This window comes from Triturus cristatus, chromosome 3_1 (assembly GCF_964204655.1).
Source record: "Triturus cristatus chromosome 3_1, aTriCri1.1, whole genome shotgun sequence".
Classification (NCBI taxonomy): Eukaryota; Metazoa; Chordata; class Amphibia; order Caudata; family Salamandridae; genus Triturus; species Triturus cristatus.
The window spans coordinates 1,025,000,459-1,025,024,259 of NC_140583.1; positions in this window are offsets into that span (position 1 = coordinate 1,025,000,459).

The following is a 23,801-nucleotide window of genomic DNA, read 5'->3' on the forward strand; positions in this document are numbered from 1 at the left end:
GTTTTCTCAATGGATCTCTGTGTCACTCCAACAGAGTTGATTTCCTCCTAATTGATTTCCATATTATCTTTTTTGGACTTCAGGCACTGTGAGGAATGATCTCCCAAAGAGTTTGTCATGGCGACCAACACACTCCTTCGTTGATATTTCCAGTTCTTTTTCACAAAATGTGATTTTGTGTTTCTGGGGCCCAGCCTCCTTCTCTGTGACCTTTCTTGACATTTTTTATGTCTTTTTGGGTGGATGGCACACACGCAGGTAAATATTTGGCTACTGTCTGTAATCTACAGTATTTACCCTCTACTCTTTCCACTGAGCAACACTTCCTGGTTGTGATGTCTTCAGGCAATGCCAAATTGCAACAGTAGCTAATTGTGACTGGATCCACAATTTAGGATATCACAGAACCCAAGTACCTAAACAGCGCACCAACCAAACAATGATTCACTAAGTAACCCGGGACTACTATCATAAACTCCGAATAATGATTTCCTTACTGAGATTCACAATTTCTCACAAAGTAGGAATTAGATGCTTTATACATCTATCTCTGAATATTTGATGGTAGCATAACAATGCTACTGCACCACAACTGTAGCTTACTATCCTTATGTCTAGGTTTGTAAATACTGCACACTACAATCTGTCAATCTCTCCCTGCAGCTAGTCTCTGTATAATCATTTGAACATATCAATTTATTTGTTTTCCCAAATCTTCTCTTTGGAATTCAAAAGCAAATTCCCCCTAGCAGGTCTGCCACCCCTATGTACAGATTTTTTCCTTCTCCATTCATGTCATTCCCTTCCTCCTTGCCTGTTTTTCCATCTCCCTTTTACCCCATGTCTTCCTTCTCAATGTTGGGTGTCCTAAAAGTCTCTTTCCTTGCATCCTTGCCATCCGTTGGGGCTGTGTGCCCCTGTCTGCTCATTTCCATTCTCATTGCTCATTCTTCAAAATTAGAAGATGTTAGACAGCTGTGTTTTGAATATATTGGAGCTGACTGAAATTGTGTGCTCATATATCAGGCAGAGAGCGTTGCCTAATTATCACTTAAACCTTCTGCTTAAAGTGTAGAAAATGGACATTTCTACTCAGCGTAAAAGAAGAACTTGGTGACTTGGGATATGTGTATTCAGAGAAAGGTCTGAGACAATATTATTACATGATTTTGAATTTCATGTATTTAGTGATGGCTGATTCAATGGATTTGGGCAAAATAAACATTTTCCAATTTCAATGGTGGCATTTGTTGTTTACCACTACTACTTCTGTTGTAATAGGATGTCATTTGATGTAGTTGGAATGCATCCATGTTTGGAACTTTCGTAGCTCCTGAGTAATATTTCTATGACCTTCTGTTTCATCAGTTGAAAGATTGAAGATGATTGGTGTATCATCTATGTAAAGATATGGAATAATGTACCTTTGTAATAGGTTAGCTAATAGACATGCAGACGTGAAGTTAAAGAGTGAGGGTAATGAAGTGCATCCTGAGAGGACATCCCATTGATCTTCTTGGGTTCTATTTTATAATGGAATGGAATGGAAATAGGATTTCTAGAGTGTGCACATATGCCCTAAGGCGTGATGGCGCTTACCAGAAACAACAGAAGGGGGAAAAAAAAAAAGAGGGATTAACTAATATTAAAAAGCGATATAAAGAAAGAAGATAACCAATACGATATTTAATTGTTGGTATTAGATTTTCTAAACATGACAATAAGAGTCTGTGGTCAATGTTATCAAAAGCTCTGCCTACATCCAACATAATTGCAGCACCAACACATCTGCTGTCAGAGATCATTGACTGCTGATGTACTGAGAGACCCCCTGCCAATTTGAATGCAGTAAACTGCTTGGGCCAGGTTTGTGATATTTGTTGTAAATGTCTAATTACTGGTTTTCTAGACTGTGTGAAATTGGGCTGTTGATTGACTGGTGTGGGAGCCCTAGTCTAGCCAGAGCCACAATCATTGTCAGGGTAAAGCACAAGCAAACCTGTGCTCAACACCCTGGTAGCTTGGCACAGAGTAATCAGGCTTAACTTGGAGGCAATGTGTATTTGAGGAGGCTGGCAGCTGTGCAGCAAGGCTTTACGGGTCTTCGCATCTCTTCACATCGGTTCCAATGAGGATCACAGCTGGGCTTGAGAGAATCACCTTCAGGCCCTTTTCCAAGGGTCCATAACTGGGGTGGCAACAGCGTAGTTGGCAGAGTCCAGGTGCTGAGTTCAATTATTTGAAGCCTGTTATGTCCTTGAGGCTTCTGATCACAAGGCCAGCCACCTAACTAGGGCTAGAGGAAAATCCTTCTCCTACCTTGCCTGGAAAAAACTGGATCTCCCTGCCTCTGCATCTCGGGCAATCACCATCACTCCCACAATTCAGGAAGGACCTCAAGACCTGGATCTTTGATTGACCTGCTGACCCAGCCCCCCGCCCCTTCCTCCTCACCCAGCTCCTTGAGACCCTCACAGGTGAGTAGTTGCACTTTACAAGATTCTGATTGATTGATTGGTTGATTTATTAGCCCTTGGAGTCACTCTGGGTTCAGGGTTCAAGATATGCAGGTCCAGTCCTTCTCACTCAGGCAAGAGGGCTGCAGGCAGCTGGTCAGCATACCAGGCAGCAGGTCCTTTAGAGCAGCCGTCCAGTAGAGTGGCAGTCCTTGTAGCAGCACATCTGTCCTTCTCCCTGGCTGAGTATCCACAGATCCAGAACTGTTCTGAAGAGTTGGTGTCTGAGATCCAGTATTTATGCCCAGTTGTGCCTTTGAAGTGGGGAAAAGCTTCTAGGGGCATGTCCTTGAAGTGCACAAGTTCCCGGCCTTCCTGACCCTGCCTCCAGACTAACTACAGGGGTATGGAGCCCTTTGTGGGGAGACAGGACACAGCCTATTCAAGTGTAAGTGGGGCTAGCTCCTCCCTCCTACCTGCCAGTGATGGCCGATCCAGTCACATCTAAGATCCCCATTAGGTGCAGCTGTCTAGAAGGAATACACAAAGCCCAACTGTCACCCACACCCAGTCATGTGACCCAGAGACATGTTGCAGGCACCAAATTCCTCACTCTGGGCCCCCTTTATGTGCTGTGGGTATTCTCCAAACAATAGTTTAGTGAAGTAGGGTCCCACTGCTCCAGGAGTATGAGACATTATTCCTAATCCTCACCCACCCTTCACTATGGGCTGGGCTTGTCTTCCTGGTCCACCAGTTCTCCATGGGAGTTGCAGTCCCCACCAATCTCCCTAGGCTCCTCTTCCTGTTCTGGGGTGGGTCTGCATGAAAAACGTTGCTGCTGGAACCTCTCCTGACGCTGCCCTTTCGGGCCTACCCGAGTCTCCAGGTGTTGTGTCGGTACCTCTGTAGTTAGCAGTATCCTAACTGCCATGCTCAGGATAGTCACATCTGCCTGATTTCGTCCATGAGCAGAGCTCTTCTCATGGACAGACATCTTCTTTTCAATCAATGCTGTGGTGAATGTAGCTCAAGGTACTGCGAGATGATGATGCAACTATAGTGCCTGGGCAACTGCCATGCCATCACGCTATGCCCATTCCTTCCCACCCTCAAGGCTCCTTATGGAGAGGGTGTTTCAGGGTAAGGCTCGCTTTTTATGTGTGTATAGGACGCTAGCATGACAACTGCTGCTTGCAGTGTTACTTTAATATCTGTATACAAAAGCCTTTATTGCTGTTACTCGTCCCTTGCCTGTTCTTTGTGTGAGACAAACTTGTGTTACTGCTGTCCTTACTGTAACTGTTTATAAGCAGGAGAAGTTTGACAATGTACGACTACTATACAAAAAGCAAACTACTCTCTGTTCGAGGGTAGGCTTGAAATGTTGGTCATATTACTACATTTGGGTGTCTATGTTAGTCGGAGCCACTATGCCAGTGGACTGTTATGTTGTTGTTTCTAGGCCCATATAGTGAGTGGAAGGACAACAAGGAAACTACATAAGTATCTGGTCCTAGACTGGAGGTCCCAGGCCTTTCTATTGACATGATCACCTGACTGATGACACCTGTGGTGGATGCACATGGGGTGAGTGTGAGGACAGCCTCCCAGGGAGGGACTGCCTAGTGACGTGTCCTTCAGGACCTTACATTCCTCCCAAACAGCAAAATAATGGATGAGTGCAAACAGTGGAAAAAGAACTAAACAAACTGGATGCCACTGAGTCTACCAGCCTCCAGAGTCACTCAGCAGGGCAGCAGTGGACACATGGACAAATGAGGCAGGCTGCAACCGGACATCGTTTGCCAGCATTCAAAATGTAATCTGAAGGAGCTATCGCACGAATACTGGAGCAAGGAAGTCTGAGATCTTCTGACAACATACCTGCTCGGAGTCATATCCAAAGAGTACACCTTGCTGCATGCTCAGGATAGTTTGTGTTTAGTGTCAAAAGTTCAAAAAGGTGCATCAGTAGCGTTGTTGGAATCTGTTGCAAAGCATCTTATCATTGTGTTGTGGCTACACCGTAGAATAGTAGCAGTTACTCCTTCCTTTGCAAGCGATTGAAAACTTGTGCAGTACCACTGCTCACTTGTAAGGCAGCAACACGACCAGCTATGGCTTCTTTTGTAAGGTCAAGTTGGAGGCAGTGCCTGGGTCAGACCCTGGTGAGTACTGATAGTCGGTGAGTTCTGGATCTTCCTGGCAGCAACCACAATATTCTTCCTTAGTTCTCCTTCACCTGCATGGTGCTGGGGCAGAAAACAACAGTGCCCTGTTGAAGTTGGCTGTGAGTGCCACACTGGCTCTGTGAGTTAGTGCTGTTGGCTTGGGCGCATGCTGTGAGATGCGGAGGACAGATCCCTCAGCTGGTGGTTCTGGAACGGGGTAGAGGAATGGTGTTGGTGTATGGTGTACCAACCGTCTTCATCACCAAGTGTTATTTCATGGGATCTAGGCTTGAATGCTGAATGGAAGGACACTGCATTATAGTTATGTAGCTGGTCCTGGGCTGGTGTCTACAATACTTTTTATTGACAGAGTAACCTGGCTGAGGATGCCTGTGCTGAAACTCCACAAAAAGACCTGCCAAAGTCACTTAATCTTGAAGAACGATGGATTTAACCCAGATCTCTTGACTGGGGGAGAATGTTTGCATTGTCAGCATTCCGCCCATCATTTGTTTGTTGTAACACTTAATCTTGAAGGGCAGCCTCCCCAGCTGTTCCAGTGCTGGCACCCATACACCTCTGCCAATGCACCCCAATCCTGCTCTAGAGTACGCCATGCTACTGCAGTCTGCAATAGTAGGACTTATACCGCTGCCAATGTGCCTCATCCCTAACTTGTGCCATTGCCTGCTCTTCAGCTACTGGGACTTAAACCCAAACTCGTGTACTCACATACAAAACTACATACACAATCGACACATCCCACAAACTGCACACACACCACAGGCACCCACCACAAATACATTCACCCATCCCAGACACACTAGAGACAGGCATACGTTCAGCACATAAAACACACACCACACACTCCAAGCACACCGCACACACCACAGATCTGCCAGAGACAGCCCCCAATGAAACACACCGCACAGATACACTCTCACTAACTACAGGCACACGCACCCCATGCACATTGCACAAACTACAGATGCAAACACCCCCCCATTACACACACACTCAAGAGAAAAACGCACAACTCATACACACAACAGCCATGCATATCACAAACATACACAAGCCCACCAAATACACACACACAGAGCACGCATGAAACACACCCAATACTTGCATCCCAAATACACACCACACAGACTCAGTCTTCATCGGTGCGAAGAACGTTAGGAATACGGAAAACATGAAGTGATTTTGGAAATAAATTGCCTTTTCAAGCCCCCAAAAGAGCGGGCAGCCCCTCCCGCCGAGGTGAAGACTGAGTTATTCACATTGTGTTTTCCAATCAAGCGACAGTACAGTCACGGCTTGTGTTCCCAGCCACTTCTGGGCCTCCAGAGCGGCAGAGACGGATAATAATAACGCAATCGATTTAATTCAAAGGTTAAATGCGCCCTGCGCCCACTGCAGGCACCTCAGAGCCCCGCGCGACCCCGATCAGCGCCTGCACGCGACTCGCAGGGCAGGAGGTGGGCTCTTACAAACAAGCCCGCCAGTGTAGTGATGCAAATAACCGAGGAAGAAAACTGAAGAGAGCCTAACCGTCACACTGGCATCTGCCAAAGACATTAATCAGGAAGCAGCTGACAAAAGTCAGTGTTGCCAGCATACAGCCCCATAAAACGACCCCAGAGGCGGCGTCTCTGTTATAGCCCCACTGAAATGCCCCCAGAGACGAAAAATAAAATGGTAATTAAGTTAATCAGGGCTTTAAGTGGGATGAAAAATCTGGGGGGTCTCTCATAGGGGAATGGTCAATGTAATTTAGGGCATGGCCTAAAAAATGTAAGCTAAAAATTAGATTTAGCATAGTGTCCCGCTCCACTGGTATTTTGCTGTTTCTGTCCATTTATCCAGCTATTTAACACAACAAGCAACATTACACCTACAACAAGCCAGGACTATTGGCTTTGTCAATGGTTGTAATTTTCATAAGATAAATAAGCAACAACTATGACATATATAATATTGAAAATGGTTTCGCTCTTGTGGGAGAGGTTGTGGCATAAGGCTAGAGCTGCCGACTTTCGAGCTGAGAAAGCAGGTTTGAGCCTCACATCGGCTCAACATCTGTGATTCAGAACTGCTGGTGCTAAGCACCGGCAGGACCCGGCCCACTTAAAGCCCTGAAGTTAATTCACGACCATTTTATTTTTCATCACCCTGCTCCGAACGGAGTGTCAGGAAAGGGTGGGGTCTGCTCAATGGCAGCAGCAGGGAGGAGGGTGGCTGGCCCCCATTTCCCCCGGCCCTCAATTTTGTGTTTTGGGGGCACCCACATAGGTGCCCCCTACATATCCCTACATCATGTGGCAGGCACTGCATGGTGCCTGCCATGTAGTGCGGGGATATGTAGGATGTCCATGTTTTTTATTGCAGCGTGTGCTGCAGCCGCACCCGCACCCGCAGCAATGCAAAAGATAGGCATTGCGACCGCCGTAGTGGCAGTCGCATCCTAATTGGGCTGGTGGGACTGCCCAATTGCTGTTGGGCAGTCCTATTTCGCCATCCTAACGAGGCCCCTAAGTTACTTATAAGGCTGGTGGCCAATATTCAATATGATTCAACTCCAAACATTACAAAAGCAAATAAATATAAAGACAAAACCTCATTCTGATCCCAGTCATCTAGAATCCTAGGAATCGTAAGGGGCGTCAAGATTCTGAAAGCTCCTGAGGCCCACCAAATGCTCTACAAATGCATACAAGGGGCCATAAGTTCTACCAGCCAGGACTTTCAATGCTTTGACCAGCAAAGGTCAATTACCAGAAATCCCATCACCTGAGCCAGTAAAGACTACCGCAAATAAACACTAATATCAAAGCAGACATCTCCACTGGGAGTTTTACACTTTTTGGAAGGATGTGTCTTCCAACTCAAAACCCATGCCTGCATTATTTTTAAGGTCTGGTCAATTTCCAGGTTTATTTGCTTGGGGCCTGTAGCCCTCATTATACTGAAGCACAGTAACTCACGTGGAGGCATATTTCATAATTTCAGTTATTTTCCTAATGACATTCAATTACACTCTTTACGAATTTTCTTGCCATAAAAAAACCCTTTTTATAACCAGATTTTTCTGTGGGCACCAATAAATCACCAGAAGCTAAACAAGCCCGTCTTATCAACTTCTCTGCACCTTCATAATTGTGATGCTTAATTATCTTTATATACATTAAACAAATCATAAAAATGCTAGTTCCAATTTTTTATGGTACGCGGTTTGTTCTAACAGTTAATTTTAATGTAATAATTAAAAAACTTCATTTTGCATTCTTCTATAAATTGAATTTTGAAAATTGGCTTCCAGTCTGCAAAAGGATCACCTTCAATGCACTCACTTTAGCACACCGTGCTCTACACAATTCAGCCCCCATCTACCTGAACAAAAGAATTGAAAAGTACCCGCCTAGCAGAAATCTAAGGTCTAGTAAGGCTCACCTGATACCCGCCCCCGTTTCAATAGACCTTGACGTGGCTGTGCCTCCGTCCCAGAACGCACAGCCAAAATATGGACCAGACTCCCACTAAAGGTGAGTCGCAAGAAAATTAAACTGCCTTCTGCAAATCCCTAAAGAGCCATCTCTTTAGTCGGTAATACCTTCTCCTCTCCTGCCCCCATTGCTCAGCCGACAGTGCCAGGACACACTTTCTGAGTAGCTGTTGCACTGTACAAATATCATCACTCATTCATTCTATTCAAATAAAAAAATCTCTAAAAATAATTGAATATGTACTGGCTTCCTGTGTGCATAACCGGCCGCTTCGACATGTTTTTACTCATGAGTAGGTAGACGGGCATTTGCATTCTGTGGGAACACCTGAGAAATCCAGAGGAGGAATTCGCTGTAAGTCGACCCTACGTCTGATCTAAAGGTAGCCGAGCAACTGAGGATTCAGTGTTAGGGTGAGGATATAACCCTACGGAGGTAAAAATATTTGACTATCTAGAACGGCATGTTTTTAATAACAATATATGTCTTTACCCTTACATGAAGTCGAAGGACTCTGAAAGATTTTTGTGACTAGTTTTTAAACTTTTTATATTATCAAGCAAGCAATTTCTTCTGATAGTGGTATAGCTTTGTGTGTTAACCTGTAGTTAAATGGGACTTGTCATTTTGGCAGCTATTCCAGAAAGCAATGTCATTCATTTGATCAGGGCTCAGTAAGAGGTACAATCACATGTTTCGAGGTTGAACACCTACGTATTGTCTCTTGGTGTTGATCTCGCTATGTTCTCTTCTGAGGTGGTGGTGGTGGTACAATGTCCTCGGCCCAGGCTTAGCTGTGATACTTGACCGTCCTGTATGCTCCTAGTAGGTAATGGCCAGATTCGACTGTTTGTTCTTTGGTGGACGGTTCTTCTCTGCAAGAGAATGGATCTAGATCCTAATCTTCCTTGATCTGTATGGATCTTGATGATCATAATCTCTTTAATATTTCTTTACGTACCTTCTCAATGTATGGCTCGTGAACAGGGCTGGACTGGGAACCAAAGCCGGCCCTGGCAAAGTGCTCGGCCGCCCCCCCACCCTTACCCCCATCCCCCGGGGCTGGGAGTGCGGCCTAACTCTTTCCAGGGCCGGATTTCCTCCGATTTTGTTACAGGGCCGATTTTGCAGCTATGCTGCAAAAACGGCCCTGTAACAAAAACGGCCCCCAGGGGCCCAAACGCGGCCTCCAGCCGTGCAGCCCATCGGGGGATTGCCTGGTGCCCGCTACGGCCTGTCCGGCCCTGCTCTTGAATTAGACTTTTTAATGTCCCATCTAGTTCTGTGTGCTGGTTCTGTATTTTTACTTAAATAGGTTTGTTTCTTCATTTCTTTACATAGTTTTCATTTTCTGCTTGTAGGAAGTTTCACACTGATAACAATATAAGAATGTAAAACTCTGCAGAATCACAGATACTTCAGTTCTAATTGGAAGTTTCCACTTTAGAAAAGAAGCTATGCAAAGCCATTAGGTCTCATATGGCCTATTGGCTTTGCTCGTGTTTTTCACCCATTCTGTACAGCATGCCTGTTGATGTGTTGCATGGCTTAAAAAAACACGATGTGATGAGGTGACCATCGCATGATTTTGTATGCACGCACATCCATTCAATACACATTGCCATGCTTACAAAAGAACCTTATTTTTTACATTTATCTGTCTAAGAAGGATACGTGATTTTAAAAAAGTAGATCTAGATCTTTGTTTTAAAACATAGCACAAAAGTGCTTTATAAAAAAAATCAATAATGGAGTAGAAGCAAGATATCTGGTAGGTGCAAGAGTAGCAATCAAAAGGGTTGTACACATTTGAAAGGGAGTATCAGGGTGTGTAAGGAGGGGCAGAAGCACATGGGTGTGAGAGAGAGCATGACAGGTGTGGATGGGGGAGAAAAGCACACAATGGAGACAGCTGGAAAATACACAAACTCTTATGGAGTACTTACACAAAATGAAAAAAGTAGTTCCCTAAAATCAAGCAGAGGATGCATAGAAGTCAGCCAATCAAAGAAATGTTAAAAAAGGCTATGCTCAATCAGAGGGACAAATACAAGATTGACAAAAAACATCTAATAAGAAGCAGCCAAATGCGAATGATAGGAAAGTCAACCAATTGTAAGTGAGGCTCCCTGTCTTTATGGAGTTTTACAGATAAATACACACAGAAAACAATGTGTTTTCTTTCTGCATTTATTTTTAAAAGTGGATAAATACAGAAAATTGTGCTTCTCTTAAGTGACCCTCCAAGCTGTCTTTCATGAATTGTAGCCTAACAGCTGAGCAGAGGGACAGCATGAGAAATTAAAAACAGGGTGAAATGTCTTTAAATAATGGCATTTGTCAACACACATTTGTGGTATAATGCTAATATTTAGTGGATATATTGTTACACAATATTTGTCAGCTTAAATACCTAAATCACGACAGACATAAAAGTATGAGTGCATGCCCTATCAGTTAAATAAATATGGATATTTACAGTTTTAGAACTTCATTTGTACACAAAACACAAAATAAACATGGATGAATACAGATAAAATGGACAAAAAATAAATATGGATAAAGGCAGATGGAAATGTTAAAAAAATAAATACCATAACACCTGGAGCCCTAATTGTAAGCAACTGGTGGCTTCATGCCTTTGTATGTACTTGGTAATCCAACAATGTTTCTAGAGCTGCCTGGTAAGCTTGACCTAGAAAAGTAAAAAGTGGATGAAAGGCATCTTTCTAGATTGATTTCTTCATTGCTCAGCATAGCACCATGTTTGTCAGCTCCCAGTGCACCTGGCTTGTGTACTATGTCCACTGTACTGGAATAGATTCTATTACACCCCAACTAACATACTTACTGCAAAAGTAAGTGATCTGCTACCGCCAGATAATTCCAATATGCGGGTGTCATGCCATTTCAGTCTACTATAATTAGGGTAATATTTTTAACAGAGTTTCTGTGTGCACTACCAGCCATTCCAACTGCAAACTCTATTCAATGTGGTATAGCCCTTAGGAGGGGACAGTACCAATATTTTTGTATTCTGACCTTCTAATAACACATACTCTACCTTTGATAAAGCAATGATGAACAGTTTGTAACTAATGCCGTTGTGACCTGTCAGTGGTTGGTGTGAGTTGAGTTAACTTGTGTGTTTGACCTGTTATTTGTAGGCACTCAGCTTCTATGTGTTTTGACTGGCTGCGTGAGATCTCTTTTAGCACATATCGACTATACGCGGCTTGGGCATATAGGACCAGCAGTGATGGATCCCTGAAATAATTTTTCAGTAACTGCTGGCTCCTTTAATGAGTTATGTGGCTTATTTACAAGAAACTGACGCATCTATACAGATGCGTCAGTTTCCCTGTGCCTGTGTGCAAAACCCTTGCGCCACTATGGGTGCACCGTATTTACAATGCATGCGTCAGAAATTTTGACTCATCTGTCGGCGCATAAGTCACGCATTGCTGGAGTCGTGTTGCAAGCATGACGCAATTCCAGAAATTTATGGGGGTGGCCTATTCCTAATACACTGCATCACTCCATACGCCTGCATCCTAGAAATGGCGCAGTGAAATCTTGTAGATTTCCCTATGTCACTTCTACGAGGTTTTCCCGCGTGGGAACACCCACCCTTATACCAGACGCAGGTATAATGTAGCGCAGGGCTTTACAATGTGACGCATCTCCCTAGATACGTTAAGTTGTAAATGGGCCACAACGTGGCACATTGTTTATGCTGCCGCTGCATCACAAAAAGTGACGCAACTGCAGTGCAAAAGTGTTGCAAGGGGCTTGTAAATCTGCCATATTTTTGTATTAATTAAGTGAAAATGCGTCTTGGGTAGCTGCCATGGATCTGTCCCTGCGTCAATCCAGAATTTAATCAACATTTCAGTAGGCGAAGGTCAGCAAGCTGAGAGTACAAAGTACAGTTCAGGCTACATAAAGCTGGAGGGCAGAGACACTGAGAGGCATATTTACCTGAATTGTGGCGCAGAGCAGTGCAGCAAGCTCTGCATCACAGGGAAAGAGCAGGAATGCACCATATTTATCCAACACGGTGCAGTTCTGTCCTTTCCCCCTGCGATGGTGCCATTTCGGCAGCCTAGCACCAACACGGGCATCCTTGCACCATGGTGCAAGGGTGCCTGTGTTGTAGGCAGGATTGCTTTTGTGCAGGAAGGGGATCCTTCCTGCACAAAAACAATCCATAGAGGCATTTTCTTCTTTCTATGTGTTCTGCAGAGGGGGGAAAAAAAAAGAGAAATAAAGATTTTTTTCCTTGTTACGTCTCATCTGGGGAGGCGTATCTTTCTGACGCATGTTTACCAGGTTTGGTCAATCTGAGAGTGCGTCGAAAACCATGGGATTTGCATGGGAACACCCACACAAAGCCCATGGAAAGCCTCCTTTGTGCAGAGTAATGCAATGCAGTTCAAATTGCTGCATTACTTCATGTATAGGTAGCCATCCAAAGCCACTTGGGGCTTTGCATCATGCATGTAAGTTGCATAGTGCAAGCATGATGCAAGGACCTCGTAAATATGCTCCTGAGTATTTCACAGGATTAACATAGCTCACTTACATCTAATATAGACCACGGCTGCAATGGGCAGCTGGTGCTGGCGGCATCCCAGAGGCTGAGACAAGTTGGTAGAAAATTTGCAGATGCTGGCACTGAAGTATTGAATTCTTTATTATTTTTCCAATTCCCCAATTCTCATGCAATTCACTACCCGAACTGAAAAACGCTTTTGTGGATAACAATTGGTGATGGTAGATTGTGCTTCCTTTGTGCTATTAACGTGTATTCACAGGACTATAATTTGTCTGTATTGTGTGTGGGATTGTGGTGGCGACAGTAAGACGACGCGGCTGATGGACCGGGATATGTGTGCTCTGTACTTCAATCTAACATATAAACCTTGTTTTGGAGGTCTGCTCGCACTCAGAACAATCATCACATTGTTGCTGACTAATTTAAATGTCTCGAGAGGACCCTGAGGGCGAAGCAAATGGAGTTGCACATTTAGCCTTGGTTTAATGCTACTTTCCAGTGTATCACCTGAAGGTCGTTGTTTCACAAAAGAGCTTCTCTGTCCAGCATCTCCTTGTTGTCAATGGCAACATTCAACAACGACTGGCACGTCTTCTAGCAAATTATGCGCACCGAGATGAGAAATGACGATTTAGACCAGAAAATCAAGATTTAGTTAAAGACACAGATGCAAGTTAAAAGTAAAGGCTCCTTGTTTTGCCCTTGCACCGCTGCAATAAAACCGCGGTGCAACAGCTTTCCTCCTTGCAACACGATGGATGCGCTATATTTAATGTTCAGCACTCCATGACAGGAATACATCAGGAATCCTGACATATCTGGTGGGCAAAAGTCACGCATTGCTGGAGTTGTGTCGCAAGCATGATGCAACTCCAGCAATGCACGGGGTAGTCCTGTGCCTATATCACTGCATCACTGCATCACCCATATGCCTGTCATGAGGCAGGCGTAAGGTTTTGACTCAGTGGTGTCCTAGAAGTGTGGCAGTGAAATTTCATAGATTTCTCTGCGACTCTTCTAAGACCCTTTTTTACATGGGAAAGCCCACCCTGCATACAGGTATTTTGCAGGTATAATGTGGCACAGGGCTACACAAGGTGACACATCTGCCTAGATGTGTCACCTTGTAAACATGGCGCAACGTGGCTCATTGTTTACGCCATCGCTATGTCACAAAAAAAGACGCAACGGCAGTGCAAAAGTGTTACAAGGCCTTCATAAATAAGGCCCTAAATGTGAAGCATTGATTTCGTAGCTTGGAACTTTGAGTGATATGCATTATCTTTGGTTTTACTAGACACCCTCTTTTGTGCCTGTTCTCTCTATTCATGTCATCTTTCGAGCTTCAGACAAAATGTGCTACTTTTTTATAACATGCTTTACAACAGAGCCAGTTCACATTACACATATTTTTGGCACAGGAAGATTGACTGATTTGCCCAGAGTCACAGGATGTTGAGTAAGCCTTGGACCCCAGGTTCCAAAATCAACAACTCTAGTCATAAGGGCACATCTCCCCTCCATCTAAAACTGCATCCCCAAAACCAGCAATCTGCCAATCAGCCTCAGCACAGTACTGGAAATGGAATACTCCTTGACCCCATACATTGGGGCGTGGTAACAGAAAAGGGTTGGAGGCACAATGTATGAAGTAATGAAAAGCAGAGCCCAGCAGTCAATTTATGCATTTATTGTATTTTATTTTAATTTGTCTTTATTTTAATTTAAATTACTTTTATTTTAAGGCACAAAGTATAGCATACAGATTACAGAGTTGTATTTTATGTAATTTGCAGTGGGTTACTGCTTTAGACGCAGACATCCTTCAGTTACTTACAGTTTATAAGTGACATCCCTTCTAATCAGTGGTGGCTGCTCTTAATGAGCAAGGGACCACCCCCGCCCTTGTATTCTGTCTCGTTTGTTTTTATTATATGAAGAGTGAATAATAACCTATCATTCACTCCTGGTATAATGAAAAGGCAGACCTCCTTCATTTCTGGCAGCAGTCTCTGTCTGATTGCTGTTGCAGGAGTACAAAGGCACCTGCACCAGCCTTCAAAGAGAAATCACCAGAGCTGGAGAAATTCCACCTCTAGTTTTGGGGCTCCGGCACGCCTCTGTGCCTCCCCTATTTGTGGTGCGCTAGGTGTCACAAATAAAGGTAGACATGGGCACTGCAGGCTTAAACCCTACAGTGCCTATGGCTACACACCAATGAGGCTGCCACTCCACCCTTTTCCAATTCATCACAAAGTTGGTAAAGGGTGGGGTGAAACAGCAGAGATTAAAACCTCAAATCTGCAATGTCACAGGTTCGAGGTTACATACCCCAGAGCTGGAGGCTGAAAGGAGCAATCTTACATTCGGGACCTGCAGCGAGAGCTTTAAAGATGCTAAATGTTGTGTGCTGTGTATATGGGCAAGTGTGTTAATTTGTGTGTAAGAGAGTGTTTGTGAGGGACGCATGTGCATGTTGGGTGTTTGGGTGTGTAAGTGAAAGTGAGAGAATCAGTTGAGGGAGTCTGTGAGTGACAAGGAATAATAGGAAGAGTGGGTACATTCAGCAGTGACTAATACTTTGGAATGTTAAGTATCAGCCTTGCTGCAGCATTCTGTACCGCCTGAAGCTTGTTAAGGGAGCCTGTGCTGATGTTAAGGTACAGAGCGTTGCAATAGTCCAGCCGAGAGGTGACTAGTGCGATGATTGTGGGCTGGTGAAGTTCCGTAGGGATGTATGGCAGTATTCTCCTCAGGATTTTAAGGGTGTAGAAGCAGGTGCTGACTGTGTGGTTCACCTGGGCATCAAAGGACAGGCCCACGTTGAAGAGGACCTCCAAGTTTTTAGAGGTATTGACCAGAACCGGAAGGGGACCGCAATTTACAGGCCACCAGGCAGTGGACCAGATGGAGATCTGTGGTCCAAAGACTAGCACCTCGGTTTTGTCCGAATTGATTTTTAATGAATTGTCCTTCATCCAGCGTATGATGCTGGTCATACAGAGATTATACTTTTGGGCAACCAATGGCAAGTCATTAGATATGGAGGCAATGATTTGTGTGTCATCCGCGTAGCTAATCTACGCACCTGGAACTTGAACGATCTCATCAGTTTTGCCAGGGGTCACGTAAAGGTTGCAAAGAGTGGGCCTGAGCATAGATCCCTGTGGAACCCTACAAGGAAGGCCAAAGGTCTTTGCTTTAAAGCCTCCACAACTGACAGTGTGGGATCTTCCGGTGATAAAAGAGCGGAGAAGCTGCAGGGCCCTCCCTGTGACTGCTGCTTCCCGCAGTCGCTGGGTCATGCGTACTTGGGAGATGGTATCGAATGCTGCTGAAAGGTCCAGCAGACTCAGCACTGCAGTTCCGCCTTGATTGACCTGCATGCGGATACAGTCAGAGGCCGCTACCAAGGCGAATTCAGTGCTGTGACCATCCTGAAATCGGTTCTGAGAGCTGTCCAGGATTTCCAGGGATTCTAGATGTTTCATAAGCTCAGCATTGATTAATTTTTCCAGGATTTTGCTGTGGCGGGGAGGAGGGAGATAGGTCAAAAGTTCTTCAGCTCTTAGGGATCGGCAATCGGTTTTTAAGGAGAGGTGAGACAATATTCCAGATGTCAGGATTTTGCCCAGGAAAAGAGTGTGTTATTAAAGACCTTGCACAGGAAGTTAGCAATTGGGTTGGGAGAAAGTCTGAGTGTGGACAGCATGCAAGGATCAGAGGGTGCACCGGACTTTAGGCCAAGTAAAAATTCCTTGGGGCATAGAGCTGTGATAATGGGAAAAGAGGACAGGGCATTTTCTCTGGGACCTGGCTAGGCTCCCCCATCGGTGGGTCTGCGTTTTCACCTACAACTATCTCTGTGATACGTTCATCCTCTGTGGTCAGGGAGAACTCTTTGAAGATCTTAAGGACTTTCTCCTGGAAATAGAGTGCTATCATGTTACAGAAATCTTGGGAAGGGTTCAGCAGCTGTGTCCCAGGGGGGGTCAGCAATCTCCTTTAGGACTTTGAAAAGAATGCTGGAGGAGTTGTCTGCCGACACTATCTTGTCGGTGAGAAAACGAGATTTGGCCTGAAAGAACATTAATTGCGGTGGTGATTGGTTGAAACTAGTTTATAAGTTTGAAATATGAATGTAAAAAAACATTAAGTGAGAAAATTTATAATTTAAATCTGAAACACAATTAATTTGGAAACATATGGATATCTTTGTTTTATCCATTAAAATGCTAATTGTATTTCCTCTCTTAAAAAATAACCATACCCCTTTAATCTAAAAATAACTAAATTTCATTTGCTGCATCTAGCCCCTTCCTAAGACACTTAGGGGTCTATTACGATGGTGGGCGGACAAAGTCTAAACGGCTAAAGGGACCGCCCGCCATATGTGCTGCGATCCCGCCATGCAGATCAGGATGCGCCCGCCAGACTGTCGGGCACATCCCGCATTTTATACATTGCAGCGGGCGGTGCTGTAAGCAGCACCGGCCGCAATGTACAAAATGCATGTAGTGCATGTGCCTGCCACCTTGTGCATGCAATTGCAGGGGGGGTACCATAGGTACCACCCATGTGCACCCCCCCAACACCCTGCGGGACCGCAATGGGCCTCCAAATGCAGATACTGCATGCCTTTCCATGGGGGCAACGCCGCCATGGAAAGGCTGATCTCCGCCATCATCAAAATATGGTTGGCGGCGTCTTGCAGACACCGCCACCATATTATACACGTTTTCCGCCCGGTCGACTCATCGACAGGTGGAAAAGCGGCGGACGGTCTTCCCATCAGCCTCGGACCCCCCAGCCATCCTAATATGGCGGTGGGTCATTCTGGCATGGTTGGCGGGCTGATCGCCCCCGCCGGGCCGGCGGTGGCTACTGCCAGCCCAGCGGGGGCAATCCACCGCCATGCTAATAGGCCCCCAAGGCACTCATCATAAGTTGAGAAAAATTGCTTCCATGTCAATTTGCCAAATGTGGTAAATACAGTTAACTCAGGGAACGGTATTTACCACATGTGTAAAATATTTCCTGTTCCAAGTTTTTAACTTGAAAATGAGGCATAACATGCAGATTCTTTTTTAACATATCTATTTCTACATGTTCTGCCTCTTTTCCCGGGTCATTTCCATGATAAATTCCAAACGGTTTGACCTTCCGGAATCCATCAGGGGAAAACTCTGAGGGTGTGATAAATCTGAAACAACTCGTAATTCTGATCCCTGTGCAAATCTAGAGTGCACTGTGACTGGAATGTAGTCTTTAACTAGTAATGAGGGCAGAACTGTAATCCTAACTGCTCCACCCTAATCTTTTCACTTAATCCTAATGCTATTTCCACACTTTAAAACTAATGCTATTTGCATTGGTTTTTGCATGTTCCCAACCATCACCCTTTCATTTACCCTTTCTCAGCTCTTGACTGTATCCTCAACTAAGGCAATGAGCTTTATACGTACATTTGCATTTACCCTTTCCTTATGCACAGCCCTAGTACATGAGCTAGGCTATACCTTAATCATAGCCTAAACATTCTCAGTGTTCCATACCTAACACTGACTTTATCCTTACCCCTTCTTTTCTTTAACACTAGCCCTTTGGACTTACCTTCCTTTTGAAATTTTTAAAGTTTTTAAAAGAACTTTTCAAATTAAGGTTTTCAGATTTTTTTTTTTTTAAACATTTCCTGATGGCAAAGGATGGGTTTGGAATTCGCCTCTTGAAGTGTGCATTGGGTGTGAGTCAATAAAACGTCTTTGAATCTATCATACCGACGGTGAAATTGAGATACAGTTGGGGGCTGAACATGCCCTTATGAAATCTGTTTCAATTTGACCCAGAGGTGCACACTCTGGACCCCTGCTTGCTTCAGAAAGGAGGGACAAAATCATCCAAGATGAGCTCCTGTGGAAGGTGTGACTAAATGGTTGTAGGCATGCCAGCTGGGACTAAGTTGCCTTTGTTATTGTAATAAACCTAAGTTGCAGTGTAAAAAGATAACCTATAAGAACCTTGTGGAATGTACTCTTTTGATGGCTTACATGTTGCTTGCTGGAAGGGTGTGTTTTTAACTCAACTGTATGCATTTAGGGATCCCAACTCTGCCTAGAATTGTTTTGTGCTGAAATGATAGGTGAATTTTTGATGGTTTAGGTTCGCACAGTTTGATATGAAATAGGCACATGTTGTGCTACCCAAAGCAGAAAGGCTATGCATATTTTATTCCACAGTCTCATTCAAACTATATTTAAAAAATCAAAACACATCACAAAGAACAAAAATCACCTTAACTTTTAATACCTTCAATCAAATACAAAAAACACCTCTTGCTCACACTCGCATTCTTAAAAGTACCACAGCACCAGAGTAAAGATTCACTCCCTCTACTACAAAAATCAACTTAAGCCTTTAAACTTGTGCTCTCTTTCAAAATACAAAATCTTCCATGTTCTAAAACTCAGCACACATTGATGAAAAGCAAAAAATCAATAGAGCTCCCCTCCCAAACTTCATAAATTCTTAAAGCCAAGAATCTCTTTCAAATAACAAAATCAACATGCAGTCCACGACCTTGACTGTCTTCCATAAAAACTATATTAATTCATACCCAAAAGACATACTCCATACATGGAGGTGCAGGACAGGTAGGGGCACTGGAACACAACCGTAGCAGTTGGGTTTGTTGTTCACTGGTGTCCTACAGCCTTTCCTACTATGTCTTTGCAAACTGGGACAAGTACAACCCTTTGCACACTCGACTCTCAGGGTAACAAGAGAGAGCAGTCACGGGCTTCTCAGGGAGTTAGTTTGGGGGTGAGAGCCCAGAACTCGACATTCAGCCAACAGACACAATGCCATAATGTCCAACCCATAGTTAATTTTTTATGTATAAAGAAAGTACTTTAATCAGAAAGCCAAAGTAAGTACTATTCAATTCAAAGGAAACGATAATTAGAGGTCCAAACTAAGGGGCATATTATCAAGGACGGCGTTCAAAGTATCGCCGCTTCCAATAGAAGCCCACGTTCACACCAGAACATGGGCTTCTATTGGAATTCTCTGCGGCATATTATCAAGCCCATTATCGCCGCTTTAGCGGCAGTTTCCTGCCGCTAAAGCGGCGATAATTTTAACGCCGTCCTTGATAATATGCCCCTAAGTTGTGTTAAACAGTGAGGCGCTACCCCTCTTTCTTCCAGGTATCCTCCTGCTATCCACCTTCCTCCTGCTGTGCTTCAAATGCAGTATTTACAGTCTATAACAAACTTACTAACTGTCCATGCAGTACTATGCAGCAAACAAGTTTGTTGCACTCCGTAGCTTTGAAGTGAGAGAGCACAGCAGAGCATCATCTCCTGAGATATGGCTCTATTTCTTCTTTCTCTGCACTTGCTTATTTAGGCTGCCATGAGCCTGCACACACCCTTGTCACAGAGTGCAAAGGAATGTGCATTCCAGCAGGCATAGGTTAATAGTGGAAGGACACCCTTTCAATATAAAAACAATACTCTAACCCTTTTCCCACTTTGTATGTATGCGGTACAGTGCAGCACACATGCATAGTTAGAAAAATGTGGAGACTTTTAAAAGTTACTCAACTGTTACATCTGCCTCAAGGAGGTGCAAATCTCTGTCTGCAATGTTAGTATATAAGGACTTGTCTCATAACCCATTGTGGGTTGAATGGGACTGCCCATGTTTCACCCACGGAATGCCCCTTTCAAGCAAAGTAGCACAGAGTGGTATTTTGCATTATTTATTTTCATTTAAAAGTAAATTCCACAACAACACTTTTTGCTGGGTTTACGTTGCTTTTGTGTTGCAAACCTGGCACATAGTGTTCGTAAATTTGGGCCAAAGGACTTGGGCAGGATTAGATGAAGCAAAGGTGCAGAAGGTTCAAATACTCTCACTGGTCAAATGAGTATTGCCTCTTCACAACTTTAACAAAAAGTCTTAAAATGTGTGGCAGACTTGTCTAAAAGCATTTAGTTTTCCTTCAGTCTTCCTTTGTGGTAGCATCTTTCTGGCAGTTGCAACCTCTGGGTCGATGTGGGCTTACCTTACATTGGAGACACAGTTTTCACTCACAGTGGAAATGCCAGTACCAGTGTCTTGTCTTAATCCAGTGGTAAACTACCAGGTGACACTGCATACTTGTTCTGCTGTAGTCTTTCACGTAAACTATGCAGATTAGTCAGGGGGGGCTCCTCCACAACACGTGTCATTCTTGGCTTTGATATCTAGGCAAATCACCTTTCTCTGGGGACTCTTCATACCAAGTACACACTGGGCTACTCCTCCTGGACTTTCTGTCATCCTGCATGTCCAGGCACACTTCCTAGAGAAATCAAGTTTAGGCTCTCTGAACTCAGAATTTCATAACCCATCTTTTAGTAAAGATGGCTTTTAAATTATGTGTTTGAAAATGCCACTTTTAGAAAGTAGGCATTTTCTTGTCTAACCATTATGTGTGCCTCTGCCTGTTTGTGTATTGGCTGTTTGGTTTTGGAGTGACAGGGGTTGGGGATGTGCATTCTCTGTAGACAGCCACTGGGGGAGGTTTGAGGTGTGCCTGGCCCTTCCTGGATAGCTCAGAACTGGGCTGAATGGGGCTTGGCTGCATTTATAGTAGTGGGAGGAGGTTTCCTTGCACCTGTATAGGGCCTGTCTCCCTGGCACAATGCTGGCTCCACCCCCTGTGGTCATACTGCACCAGTGAGGACAGAACTGGTTTGGAATGGGCTCAGCAACCCATCCACAAAGAGAACAAAGACATTTTGAGATATAAGTATTGCACCTAAAACCCCAGAACTTTAGATCACTTCTGGACTCAAGAGGAACCTTTGCCAAGGAGAAGAGCTGAAGAGCTGTGAAGAAGAGTACTGCCCCTTTGCTGTGTGCTTTTTGAGGATGGCCTGCAGTTGTTGTTTCTGACAAGGATAGGACACAGATTAGAACTTTCCTGCGAACCTGCTTGAAGAAGATCTCTATGGACCTAGGCGTACTGGCCTCCTGTTCTGAAGTCTCAGGGACACAAACTCTTCACCCCCAGCTCCCCTGAACTCTGCTGCTGAGAGTTCTGACCTTCCAGGAGGTGCCTGTTTGAGTGCTGGGCCTCTGGAGGTTGTTTCTGCTGTTGGGAGCTGGAAGAAACTTAAAGAACTGAAGAAATCGACGCATCGTTATTCTTGCGGCTGTTTTTCAGATGCAGCACCCCAGTGCGAGAAGAATCTCTACGCATCTCGCACCACTACTGAACCGAGGCAGTGCCTGTTGACGCTGCAAGAACCGACGCATCAAGGGATCACGGCTGAAGAAACCGACAAAGCACCACTCGACGCCACCACATCGATCGCTGACACATCCCGGATTTCCAAACATTGTACCTGTGCGGTAGGTTTTCCTGATGCATCACCCATGGACTACAACCGTCTTGGATTCAATGCATCACTTCCCCCTACAGACTGGATTCCGACGCATCACTTCTCCTGTGTGTAGCAGAACTGTCGCAACACCTCCCCATGGTCTCAGGAACTGACGCATCTCTTTGTTTCTCGACGCTTCCCATCTCTGCGGCTGTTTGGCCTTGTGAATTTTGGTGCATCTACAGGTACTTTGTGAGAAATCACGCATCCATAGTTTTCTATGGACCAAGTTGTTTGAAACCTTTCTAAAGTCATATTCTTATTACATGTATGTTGGATTTTTGTCGTTTTGATCTTGTCGCGTTTAGATAAAGATGCTTTATTTTTCATAAACTGGTGTGGTGTCCATTTGTGGGTTATGACTGTATTACTGTGAGTTTTGAGTACAAATACTTTACAAATTGCCTTTGGGATAAGTCTGTCTGCTCGTGCCAAGCTACCCAGGGGGTGAGCAGGGGTTATCTAAAGTGTGTATCACCCTTACCCTGACTAGAAGTAAGGGCCCCTAGCTGGACAAGGGTACATACCTCTGCCAACTAGAGACCCCCATTTCTAACAGTCTACAATTCTCTCCATAGGTCTACAATTGTCTCCTTACTAGGAACCAAGTACTCCATTGTAGCGCTTGAGTCTCTCAGGATAGCAAAGTAGAGCAGTCAAAGGCCTACAGGTGGTGATGTCCAGTAATCCTAATTTGATGGCACACAAACACAACAATCAATAAACTATTTCAGAGTCAGTCTTTTATCTTTAGAAAAGGAAAATTACATTTCATATACATACACTACTGAATACTATGCATTAAATTACAAATATATACAGCAGGTAGATGAAAGTACATTTAGTGACACCCATATATAATTTTTCACTCCTGGTGGGCCATGACCCCCATAATCACAATATCCCCAACCTATACCAGATGAAACATCCAATATAAGGAAATGTCATTTCAAATAGGGCAGGCCAGTTGGGTTTGTCAAAGGGGTTACCACATCAGTTCATAAAACAAACCTATTCGCTTTGTCAAGTAGCTACCACATCAATATACAGAACAAGCCTGTTGGCTTTGTCAAGGGGTCCCCAAATTAATAAGAACAATAATCATATTAGAAGTCACTGTTATACCTCGTGGGGTCAATAATCATGTTTAAAGGCACTCATTAATAGAAAAACATGCATTACATTGTTCAATATTAAAATTGGCAATAAAGCATTTTCAATTCATAAATCAAATGTCAGGTTCTTTATTTTACACCTTCAAGCCACATAATGTAGCCATAGGACCAACCACAATGGGGTTCCTTCTCTGTCGAGCTAAAGAACTAAAGCTCGTGCTCAGGAAACACAAAATCAATGTGAATCTCTCATGGGGTCAAGAACACAATGCCCCAGAAACTTAAGGCCTCTCTGTAACTATTTCTAGGGGAATTATTGCAGCTCCTGAAGACCCCTGACACTACTTCAAAGGTATGTTGGTGGTTCCCCTGCCCCTCCTAGGGGCACCATGAAGAAGTAAAATAGCACAACTACAGCCTATACAGGGCATTATGGAGTGCCTCTCCCTGGTCCGGTCGTTGTTAATCAGTGGCTTTGCCCGCTCAGTTTACTTAGGTTGCAAGTTTTTGGCTTTCAGTGTGGGTGGCAGTGAAGTCCTGAACTTCTCCCAATTTGTC